Consider the following 11,204-nt stretch of genomic DNA (forward strand, 5'->3'; position numbering starts at 1 on the left):
AGTCCAAATCTGCAGCTAATCCATTTCAAAACTCTTCACAGAATTTACTACACTGGACAGAGGATGTTCAAGATGGGTCTCAGCAACTCAGACATTTGTGAGCACTGTGAAAGTAATCTACCCGACAGTTACATGCATGCACTATGGTTCTGCACGCCTGTCCAGGCTCTCTGGCAGCATGTATGTGCCGATCTATCAGTCTGGCTTAAAGTTTCAATCACGGCTTCACCGTCACTTTGTGTGCTTGGTGACATGAGTGCCATCGATGTAGAAGGAGAATTAGGTTCTATCATTTTCATAACTCTTTGTATTGCTAAAAAAAACTATTTTAATAAATTGGAAAAACAAGAAAAATATAAATATAAGTCAACACAGAAATCTGCTGCTTGATCATATCGGCTTGGAAAAAATGTCAGCCCAAAGTTCAAGTAACTTTGAAAGAATTCAGTCTCTCTGGTCTCCCATAGCTAACTCCATGACTTAGGGGGTAGGGGGGCCTGGTCGTCGCTGCTCCTTGCCCTTCTGCCGTGGTTCGGGGTGGGGATCGGGGCCTCCGGAGCCTGGCGGGGGGTGGTGGGGGCTCCGTTGTTCGGGGGGTCGGGTCCAGTGCCAGGGTGGGGCAGGCTGGGGCGCTGCGTGGTCCTCTGGGCTTGGGTGTGGGGGTGCGTGGCGGGGGGGGTGGGCTGGTGGTCTGGCTTGGCTTGGGGGGGTGGTCCTTTTGCCTGTGCTGGGGGGGGGGGGGGGGGCGGCGCTGGATGGGCTGCCCATCTGCACCTGGGGCTGGGATCGGCCCTTCCCTGTCTCTGGGACGGGACGGGACAACCCTCTTGGGACCCCCAGTCGCTCTCGGTGTCATCCGCTTCGGCTGCGGGGTCTTGGGTGGGGTGGGGTGGGGGGCTTGTCGGCCCTGTCCTGTGGGGGGGCGTTCGGGGGGGGGGGGCACTATTGGTACGGGGCAGGGGGTTGGACGGGTCGGGGTCTCCGCTGAGGCAATCGGCGGTTGCCCCGGCCGGTTGGCTGCCTCGGTCCCGTCGAGGCCTGACCAGAGCTCTTCTAGGGCTGGCGTTTGGGGGTGGGGGCCTGGGCTTGGTCCGGGGAGGTGCGACGCTTTCTGGCTCCTCTCTCTCTGTGTGGGGTGGGTGGTGCCAGGCCTGGGGTGTCGGCGCTTCTGGGGGTGGGGCCCCTGGCCGGGGGGCTTGGGGGACAGCTTTTTGACCACTGGGGGACAGTCTACCAGCTGTCCCCAACTCACCCCCTTACTCATATAACCTCACATTAGGGGGAGGGGGTGGGGGGTTTACCCTGCGATGCGCCTTGGGGGCGGGGACTACTTGGCAGTGGCCCCCCTCCTATGGTTGCCGTATGGAGTGGGCCCCCCCTCTTTCTGTTTTATTTGCACCTTAGACATGTAGGGTCCTTTGTAGGGGGGGTGCTTGGACATCACTGCCAGCAATTAGCAGATGTCCTCCTAGCACCCTACCCGCCAATTTTAACCGCACCTTAGAAATTCAGGGCCCTTTGGTGGGGAGGGTGAGGGGACATCACTGTGAGTAATCAGGAGATGTCCCCTTAGTGCCCTACCCACCAATTTTAACTGCACCCCCCTTAGTACAAACACCCCTCCACCCTCAATATATACATTCCAACATAAACACACACACATGCACACACACACCCTCTCAAACACACATAGACGCACACACATTTTGCAAGGAAGATGGGACCTAGGACCATCTGTCCCCTGCCCCTTCCCTGGTGGGGGGTGCCGTCCCCTTGGCCGTGTTCCCTGGGTGCCGGCTTCCTGGGCCCGGCGGTTCTCTCTCTGCGCGGTGGGGGGGGTATACATTACACCTGAGCCGGGGGTGTTGGTGTCCCTGGCGGGTGGGTCCTGGTCCTTGCCCCCGAGCGCTGGGCCCCGCCAAATTTCCAACTGTGGCTGAGCTTGGTCGGGCCATATTTACAACACCCCTTGTGGGCCCCCTTTTTTTCCCCGGGGTTCCCCCTTCTGGGCGGGGGCGGCGAGCCCCTGCCTTGCTCCTCCCTGGACCAACCGTGGGCTGGGTGGGTGGCTGCCTGGAGTGCGGAGCGGGTCTCCCTTGGGGGGTCCTGGCTCGTACCTGGGGTTGGGGCGGGGGGATGCCCGGAACTCCTGGGTGGTGATGGGGTGCTTGTCTGGGGCTGTGGGCGTCCTTCTCCGGTGGGGCCCTGCGTTGGGCTCTCCCGGCGGTCCTGCTGGCCCTGGCCTGGGTGGCGGTCTTGGTCGCCCGAGGGGCGGTTGTTCCCTGCCTGTTCCCGTGTGGCGTTGGGGGGATTCCGGCTGGCGCTGCTGCTGCGGCGGGGGTGTTGGGCTGGGGATGGCTGGGCACTCTCCCTCCTTCTTTTCACGTTCCACCATCCATTTTAGAAGAACATAAACACTCACCTGAGCACAGGTGTTAGCTCACCTTTGCACTAAAAGTTTGCATGGTTTAATGACTGAAATATTTCACACTAGTTGGTTTGAAGGTATAAGTATGCGTGTGAACACTATCTGTTTTGTGTACATGTCGACATGTGGACATTTTTGCAGCTAACAGGTGTGTTGATAACATTTGAGTGTATGTGTGGACAGGCCCCGCCCTTTTTGTCCCACATTTGAACCTTACCGTAACGATAAACAACCAGTAAACTTGTTGCTTTATGCTGCTTCATGGTCTTATCCCCCCTCCCCTCCTATTATCACCCTCCTACCCCCCTCTCTCTCTTCTTCCCTTCTTTCCTTTTCCGTCCGGTCCAACACCCAAGATTTTCAAACATGGTTGAAATTAATAAAGTTTGGCCTCAATTACAAAAGGGGTTTATTCAGACATACCTCTGGTTTGTATGAAGATTAATAACCCCTCTTGTTAAAGTAAAATATGTCCAACACAAGAGGCCCTCAGCTCTCATCTGTCTGCCCAGCTGTTGGACAGGACAAAAATAAAAAAGAAGAAGTATCCACACCAGAATGTTCTTTCATTTGTCCGATCAGTCTGTCAAACTCCCTTCTGCATCTGGGTTATTAGATATGAAAGTACAACACTGTTCCCCGAAGATAGCGCAGACACCCCTTTTTTCTGCCAACAGCATTTCAAGAGTGATGCGATTTTGGAATGCCATGAGAAAAGTGGCTGCCAACTGCCCGTGCACCGCTTCAAACCCACTTTGAGTTCAATGGCCTAATCTTTGTACATTATAGTGTATATAATTCATTCTGTCTACGTTCTTATTGATGGTACAGCACCAACACAATACTGATTCAAATCCCACTGCTACCTGGTTTACCAGTTTATACTCATCTGGTACCCCCCTTGGAAATCCGACTGCGTCTATATATGTTGGATCAGGTGTTTGCCAAGAAGTGTGACGTTTGCCTCTATGCAGCCATTGTTGAGGTAAAGTGCTAGACATCCTCTGAACCAGTGCTACTGAAGAGATGGGGTACACTGAAACTGGTAACAGAAGGGATACTAAGGCAAGTTCCTGTGATTTTTAGGGCTAGTTTGTCCAAGAGTCTATCATCCCCACACCACCACCAAATATCCGCTCTTGCCACCGGGGAGAATTTGCTGGATATTATGTAGGTATAATTATAACATTCTCGAGTGAGCTTCCCTATAGGTTCCCCAGTGCCCATCAGATTTACACAAGTGAAGATATTTCGAGCTACTTTAGACGAGAAGATTGTTTTTTTCCTTTCAGCTGATACTACAGGATATACGTTATCCCAACTAAAACAGTTCGGGATGTGGTTGGTGTTATTCATCACTGGAAGGGTACATGAGACAGTTATAGTTGCCCTGTAACAGGGGTCTGGGACCTAAACACACCACACAACTTTGTTTTGACATGGTAGCCGCTTGTTCCGCCATCAACAACAAATATTTCGAGCCTCCTGATACACCTGTTACAATTTGGAACCACTCATCTGTGGAGGGGCGACCGCTGATTATTTTCACCCTTTTTGCTGGTTTAGATCCGGGACCGGGTCTTAACCCTCCAATCTGCACTTGTGCTGGCGCAGGGGTGATGACTGACCCAGCCTGTGCAGTGGGTTGTGCTCGAGGGGGTTCTAGACAAAATGATATTTGCAGGGGTCGTGTCCCTGTGCCCCATCACACAGCTCTATCCAAGAGCAATAAACTTTGCCAGGATTCTCCAGCAGGGGTGGGGGAATTTGAGAGTACGTGGTGTTTAACCTAAAGCTAACTTTTTTCAGACTGTCGAACCGTTTGTCCTGTTTTAAAAAAAATCTTGTGCTTTGACAATGTTCTGTGTCGTGTGTCAAATGGTGAACTATGTTATGCTCCTTTTTTATGTGAGTTATTGTTCTTTTTCTTGTTGTCATGGATCCTTGATTAAACTGACGTATTAAAACTCTTCTTCTTCTTGTTTAAATGGCGGGAGGCACCAATGAAGGTGCATTACTGCCACCTACTGTGTTGGAGTATGGGTCGAAGTGGGGGACTACCTAACAGAACAAAAAACAATTATATTCTCCTTAATAATCTGGTTCTGCCCAAAAAAACCATAATTGCGCTATTCAAATTTTCCTCCCCTCCAAAGAGCGTCTTCAAACTAAGCCTTTCACCCTTTGGCAACCGTCCCCTATTCTCCAGCTGTCTTCTAAAATCTGCTCAACTGATTCTTCCCCGTTCCCCCAATCACAACTGCACTGACGGTGAATCACATGCACGAGCTCAACGTGGCCGGGGTTAGCATTCCACAATGTGTGTGGACGGGGTTAACATTACACAGCGTTTCAGCATTCCGCAACGTTGAGTGTTCTGCAGGCTGCAGCCAGGGCTTACTCGGAATAAGAGCTTCATGGATGGGAGAAGAAGAACTCACATGAGGCGGCTGAAGAGGAGGAGCAGCTGAAGATGAAGGTAGGTGCGATGTGCCATCAGCGATGGTTTGGAGCAGGGACTGGAGTTGGGCTAAGTGCTGCAAGAAGGTCAATTGATTGTTCGACAGTGCATTGATCATCTTTCCCTGTTGGTCCAGGGTGGTGGCATGGGTAGACAGAGTCTGGATGAAGAGATATGAACCTACTGGGTCCATAATGGTCAGTCTGTTGTGTTATGACAAGTGTGGCTGGACCCAGAAGCAGGACAGAAACAGAAGGTGGCTGAATAAGTGATATTTATTGAGTCCCAGTGGTGGTAGGGGGTTCAGGCTTGGATGATTTGTGGCTATCAAGGTGACGGAATTGAACCTTGCTTGGAGTCCAGAAGAGTGACAAATGGTAATCAAGGCTGATTCCTGGAGAGGCAGACAGAGAGAGGATGAGCTTGCAGCATGAGGAACTTGGCATAGAACTAAACGTAGACATAGAGCATAACATGGGTCTGAACTCTACCGCATGAAACAGACGGACTGACGTCAGTTGATGGGTGAGGAGTCCATATGAAGGCTGCAGGCTGATGAGGTGATGGGTGGCAGGTGTGATGAGGATTCCCTGCTAGGTGTGAGGGAAGACCAGGATCCTAACACTGGGACTGTTCCTCCAGCTGTAAAATGGGACCAGTATCTCTGCTGCCAGGAGCGTCAAAGCATGCAAAGAAGGTTTTTAAGGTGTCAGGCAAGGTGGGGTCATGGGTGATCTGCGTGTTGCTCCTGTAGTCTGTGATGATTCTAATGCCTCTCCACATCTCCCATGGGTTGTTGTTTGCAAAGTGCTCCTCTACTCATTGTCTGTATCTGCGTTTGGCCGGGTTGATGCCCTTCCTCAGCTCTGCCCGGGCCTTACTGTAGGCCAGCCTGTCACCTGACCTATAGGCTTTAACCCGAGCTTTGAGCAGAGACCACACTGTGCCAACAAAAAAATGGTTTCTGGTTTGGGTACACTTTGATGGACTTTATGCTATATCTTAGTTGTGAATTCAGTACATAAGTTAATTTAATTTTAATAGTAATTAAAGTAACATAAATTATATATTTTGTTTTGTATACGTATGTATTCAGGCTTTGAATTCTTGGGGGCTGAGCTGGGGGGTTCCAGTGTCTCATCCAGGGCGCCAAACTGACCAGGACCGCCTCTGAAAATATGTATTGAGAACTAAACAGACAAAACTCAAATGACTCAACTTAATTTGCAATAACTTAAAATAAAAAAATATAAAAAATAAATAAATTTACTTTTTTTATAAATTTTTATGCGTAAAGGGGTTATTATTTCATCAAATTCCTTTTCTTAGGTTAGTAAATGTTAAAAGTGTATTTTCTTATTTGCTTGTCAAACAGTTTCCTTCCTAAATGTCATTCTTGTAAATCTGTAAAGGGTTTGTGTCTCTAAATGTTTCCAGTTGCTGTTTTCCAACATGTTAGAAAACTGTGCTTAGAGAAATAACAGGCCTGGAATGTTGAATGTGTTTGTTCTCACACTGATGTTCAAACTGGAGTTTTTTCTATTTCCAGTTAGAAAATAAGGAGAAGCAGAGAAACAGTTCAGTTCAGTGGATCTGAAGGCTGCAGAGCAGCAGATGTTCTCTAAAGGCTGACTAAGCATTGACAGCTATTTATTAATAAACTTTGTTTTGATTTGATTGTGTTTTCATTTGGTGCCTTAATCCTCGGTTCAGTGAGTTTGTGAGTCTGTGTGAGATGGAGGTGAAACATGTGAACCTGGCTGTGGTTTCCTGCTCTCTTTCTGTCACAAACGATAACATCTGTTCATCTGCAGGTTTTTGTTCAGCCTGTAGGGATCATTTCTCACTGTGGACATCTCTCTTCCCGCAGCCGCAGTAGTAGGAGGCTGAATGATCCACTTTGACTTTATTGATCTTCAATTCACATCCACTCTGGGTTATTTCAGCCGTGAAATCATCTTGTTGAGGATGACCGTAAGGTTTGTTGATTCCACACCTGCTTTTATGAAAATTAAGAATTATTTTAAAGGTTTCTGTTTCTTTCATCTGTAACCAGAGCAAATATTCAGAGTCACACTCCCAAAGTCCTCCACAGCTGAAAAAGACACTTTGACCAATTCCCCTGGTCAATGTTAAATCCTCCTGAATCAGTTCTGCTGCCATGGCAACCAGTGCTACAGAGACACAGACAGACAGGTGAAGGTCAGGATGACAGTGTTTGTTCCAGGTAGACCTGGTTGGCTCCTGATTGGCTGCAAACACTCACCTGAACACAGACAGCACAGAGCAGCAGCTGGGAGGAAAAGCATTTTGTTCAGCCGTGTTTCCTCTGCTCAACCTGAGGAGAAGTGGTGTTCTGATGCAGCTGAGGACAAAGAAGGACCTGAGAGCTGTGAGATGAGAGCAGGACCACGTTCTTTGGGACTCCTCCTCCAAGCTCCCATCAGCCCCTGCAGCTCACAGAGAAGACTGCTGCTGCAGACGGACAGCTCAGCTGAAGCTGCTGTGTGGTTTCATCTTCCTGATTTGAATCTGACAGCAGATGAAGAGAATCTGGGTCACATGATGCACAAACACTCCAACACATTCATGTTCCACAAACACACTCAGCTTGATGCTGAACTCACAAACACACACTGTTATCTGCTGTTTAACAGCTGTGGAGAAAATACACAAGTATCAATTCATGTTCTGTTTCTTGATGAATCTCTTTGATCCATGATGAACTCATGTTGATGCTGGAAGCTGCTTGAAATGTTTTCTACACTGTTTATGTCTAGAGAAAAATATCAATGATTCTCATCTGTTAACACAGGGAAGTTCCTAAACAGCCATGTGGGGGCGCTCTCCAGCTGCTGTAAATGAAAATGAATGGTTTCAGAGATATTTCGTTTACTTTTAATGGAAGATTCTAAACCATGAAGTCTGTTTTCCTCCATCAGAAACATTTCAGGAGATCTTTGTGTGAAAACTTTTGATCTGATCATCACAAAGACAAGATTCCAGTTTTTTCTTTGTTTCTCATTGATCTCATGAATATTTTTCTCTGATGACAAAATAATAAGGCGTCCTCGGCTGGGGGTTGGGGAGCCAGTGACTCCCTCCCCAAGCTGGTCATCTCTTTCTGCTGTTAATGACCCAGGTGGAACTGGTTCAGTTTGTTTGGGTTTCAGAACACTGCCATAGATGGATGGAAGAATAAACCTGAGACCACCATTCTTATTAAGAGAAGGTTTATCTTTCTTGACAAAGATGGCTTCTTTCACTCCTCGCTTAAACCATCCTTTCTCTCTGGCTAGAATTCGGACTTCACTGTCCTCGAACGAGTGGTTTGTGGCCTTCAGGTGGAGGTGCACTGCAGACTCAGGTCCACTTGGGTTGGCTCTGCGATGTTGGTAAAGCCGTTTGTGTAGAGGTTGTTTGGTTTCTCCTATATATTGTTCATTGCAGTCCTCTTTGCAGTGGATAGAATACAGAAAATTACTCTGTTTGTAGCTAGGATTTTGTCCTTTGGATGAACCAGTTTTTGTCTGAGAGTATTAACTGGTTTGAGATGAACTGGGATGTTATGCTGTCTGAAAATCCTTTTTAGTTTTTCAGACAGGCCTGAGATATAGGGAATTGAAATACTGTTCCCTTTCGGCTCTTGTTCCTTGTCTTGTTTTCCTGTATGTTGGGATGGTGAATGCCCAGTTGAGATATCCACAGGTTTGGAGGGCTTGACGGATATGTTGCCCTTCTTTCTTCTTTCCGTCAGAGCTTGTGGGCACCTCCTGGGCTCTGTGTTGTAATGTTCTGATAACGCCTAGTTTGGGCTGTAAAGGGTGGTTTGAATCAAATAAAAGGTACTGATCTGTGTGAGTTGGCTTCCTGTACACTTCAACCTGGAGCTGTCTGTCCTCTCCAATGATCACAGCACAGTCTAAAAAGGCTAGGTTGTTGTCCTTTGTGTCTTGCCTGGAGAACTAGATTTTCTTGTCGACTGTGTTGTTCTGTGAAAGTCTCCACTTCCTGGATCTTGATCTTGACCCAAGTGTCGTCCATATATCTGAACCAGTGGCTCCCAAGAGCCCTGGGAAAGAGTCCAGGGCTCTTCTCTCGAATTCTTCCATGTACAAATTGGCCACAATGGGCTAGATTGGAGAGCCCATAGCACAGCCGTGTGTCTGCCTGTAGAAGTTTCCCCTGAATTGGAAATATTCTAAACCGCTCTTGGGGGGTATTCCAGAAAGCATGTTTAACCCTTGTTTATCTTAGATGACCCCACCCTTACATTGACGTGTTATTCCTACCATGACAAAGGTGGATAGAGGTGGAAAGATTTCATGTAATCCATGGACACCAGTGAAGATCACAAATAATTGAAGAAATAAGGTTCAGAGCACTGTCTAGTGGGTCTAGACAATGTTAAAGTGCCTAGGATAGCACAAGGGCTACGAACAGCATTAAGAATGTTACGTTTCAAGCAACTTAAGTTGTTGTCTATTTTTTGATTTTCTTTCTTCTGGTTCATAATTTTTTGTTTTTTTTATTTGTTTTTATTTTTTGTTTTTTATAAAATATGAATACACATAATTTGGGGTTTGTGATTCTAGATTCACTGAAACCAATATCTAAAACAGAAAACAGGAGAATATTGTCATATTCAAAAACACAAAAATGATGTTTGTGTATTTCATTTGTGTTTGTTTTAAGTTGTGTAGCCAGAGTTCAGGGTGTGAAGGCTGCAGAGCACAAACACACACATCTGCAGGCAGTTTGATTGTCTGTCAGCAGCATTTCCTGTAGTCCAAACCACTGAGAGCAGATTCATATCTGCTGCTGTTCACTCATCAACCTCCCTCCTCTCTGCTCTCTGTCTTTATTCTGCTGCATGGAAACTTTTGATTTGTTGATGTTCTTGAAAGAATCACAAACTTACAGTTAATGTCATTGAAGAAAAAGAAACATGAAAATTGCCTTTAAGTTTATTGAGAATATTGTTGCAAATAAAATGTAAGAATATGGATCAAAATGTATGAACAGAAAATTTAAATGAAAAAGCAGAAAACTGCAAAGTTCCATCTCTACAACACAGCTGACACAGGATCTACAGCAAGTCATGAAGAACATTTGAGAACTGTGATCAAAGTGATGAATGAGATGAAAAGATGATGTTTTATGGAGAGAAAAGACGAGCAGAAAACAGTCATTAAGCATATCGGAAGTTGGTGGATGCTCCCTTGTTTCTGAGGATCATCAGCAGAGAGAGTCCACAGCAGTACACCAGACTCTTCACTATCAGCACTGAGTACAGCAGGCAGAGCAGCTTCACCCTGCACTCAGACTGGAAGGACAGCTTCACCAGGTCCAGAGGAGGAACAGAGGCTGTTCCCTCTGCTAGAATGCTGGAAGATGCTGGATGGGATGTTGGAGCTGCTGGATGGGATGTTGGAGCTGCTGTGGAACCTGCAGCTGGAAGTGCAGGAACCTCTGAAACAGAGAAAGAGTCAGAAAGAGTCAGCATGAAGCTGAATCTCTGTTGAACACAGTCACCAAGCCTTCATTACCTTGTTGTGTTTGGGCCTCCACTGTGCCCCCCTCATGTTTGACGGAGCAGATGTATTTATAGGAGCTGTCCTCTTGATGATGGACCAGCAGGATGGAGGCGCTGCGTCCCGACTCTCTGAGATCCAGCTGCTCTTCAGAGGTCAGTTTCTCCAGTGTTCCGTTGTTCTTCTGTCTTTTCCAGAAGAACTGGACCACAGGAGGAAACATGGCTGAGGCCAGACACAGCAGGGAGCTGCTCCCCTCCACATGGACTCTGGATGCTGCTGGGTACACGCTCACCACGGGCTTCACTACGGACTCATCTGAAGTTTGACAGCAGCAACAAGCACAGACAGACAACAACCTTTTTGACTCAGAATTTTAAAAACAGTTTAAATTTCTAATGAATATTAATGAAAGAATGATTTGGCCAAAAAAATGTAAATTTAGTCAAATAAAGCCTTTAATCTAACATTTTTTAAATTCTAAATATTTTGGAAAAAAAGGAAAACACCATGGTATGAACAATAACTAATCTTAAAAATTTATTTTGTTTTTTAGGATAATTACTTAAAAACTTAAAGGTAGATCATGAAAAATGCTTTGAATTTTTCAAATCTTTAACACGTATGTCTCAAAGTATCATTTTGATTTAATATAAACAAATTTTAAAAAGGTAAACTTCAGTTCAGTTGAAGCTCAGATCTGATCTTGTTCTCAGAAACCAGCAGATGTTCCAGAATCAGTGAGACCATCAAACTCTAAATATTTGGAACATCACTCAGA

At 46.5% G+C, this 11,204-nt stretch overlaps 1 long non-coding RNA gene across 1 annotated transcript; it reads right to left on the reverse strand.

Moving 5' to 3' along the window:
• Positions 1 to 5,146: 5,146 nt before the first annotated feature.
• LOC144986803 (uncharacterized) lies at positions 5,147 to 6,548 on the reverse strand. Its single transcript, XR_013650644.1, has 2 exons — positions 5,381 to 6,548; positions 5,147 to 5,283 (listed from the first exon to the last, which is right to left on the reverse strand). It is a non-coding gene; the product is annotated as an uncharacterized LOC144986803 (long non-coding RNA).
• Positions 6,549 to 11,204: the final 4,656 nt, after the last annotated feature.

Source organism: Oryzias latipes, chromosome 17 (assembly GCF_053564925.1).
Source record: "Oryzias latipes strain Hd-rR chromosome 17, Olatipes_Hd-rR_3.1".
Lineage (NCBI taxonomy): Eukaryota > Metazoa > Chordata > Actinopteri > Beloniformes > Adrianichthyidae > Oryzias > Oryzias latipes.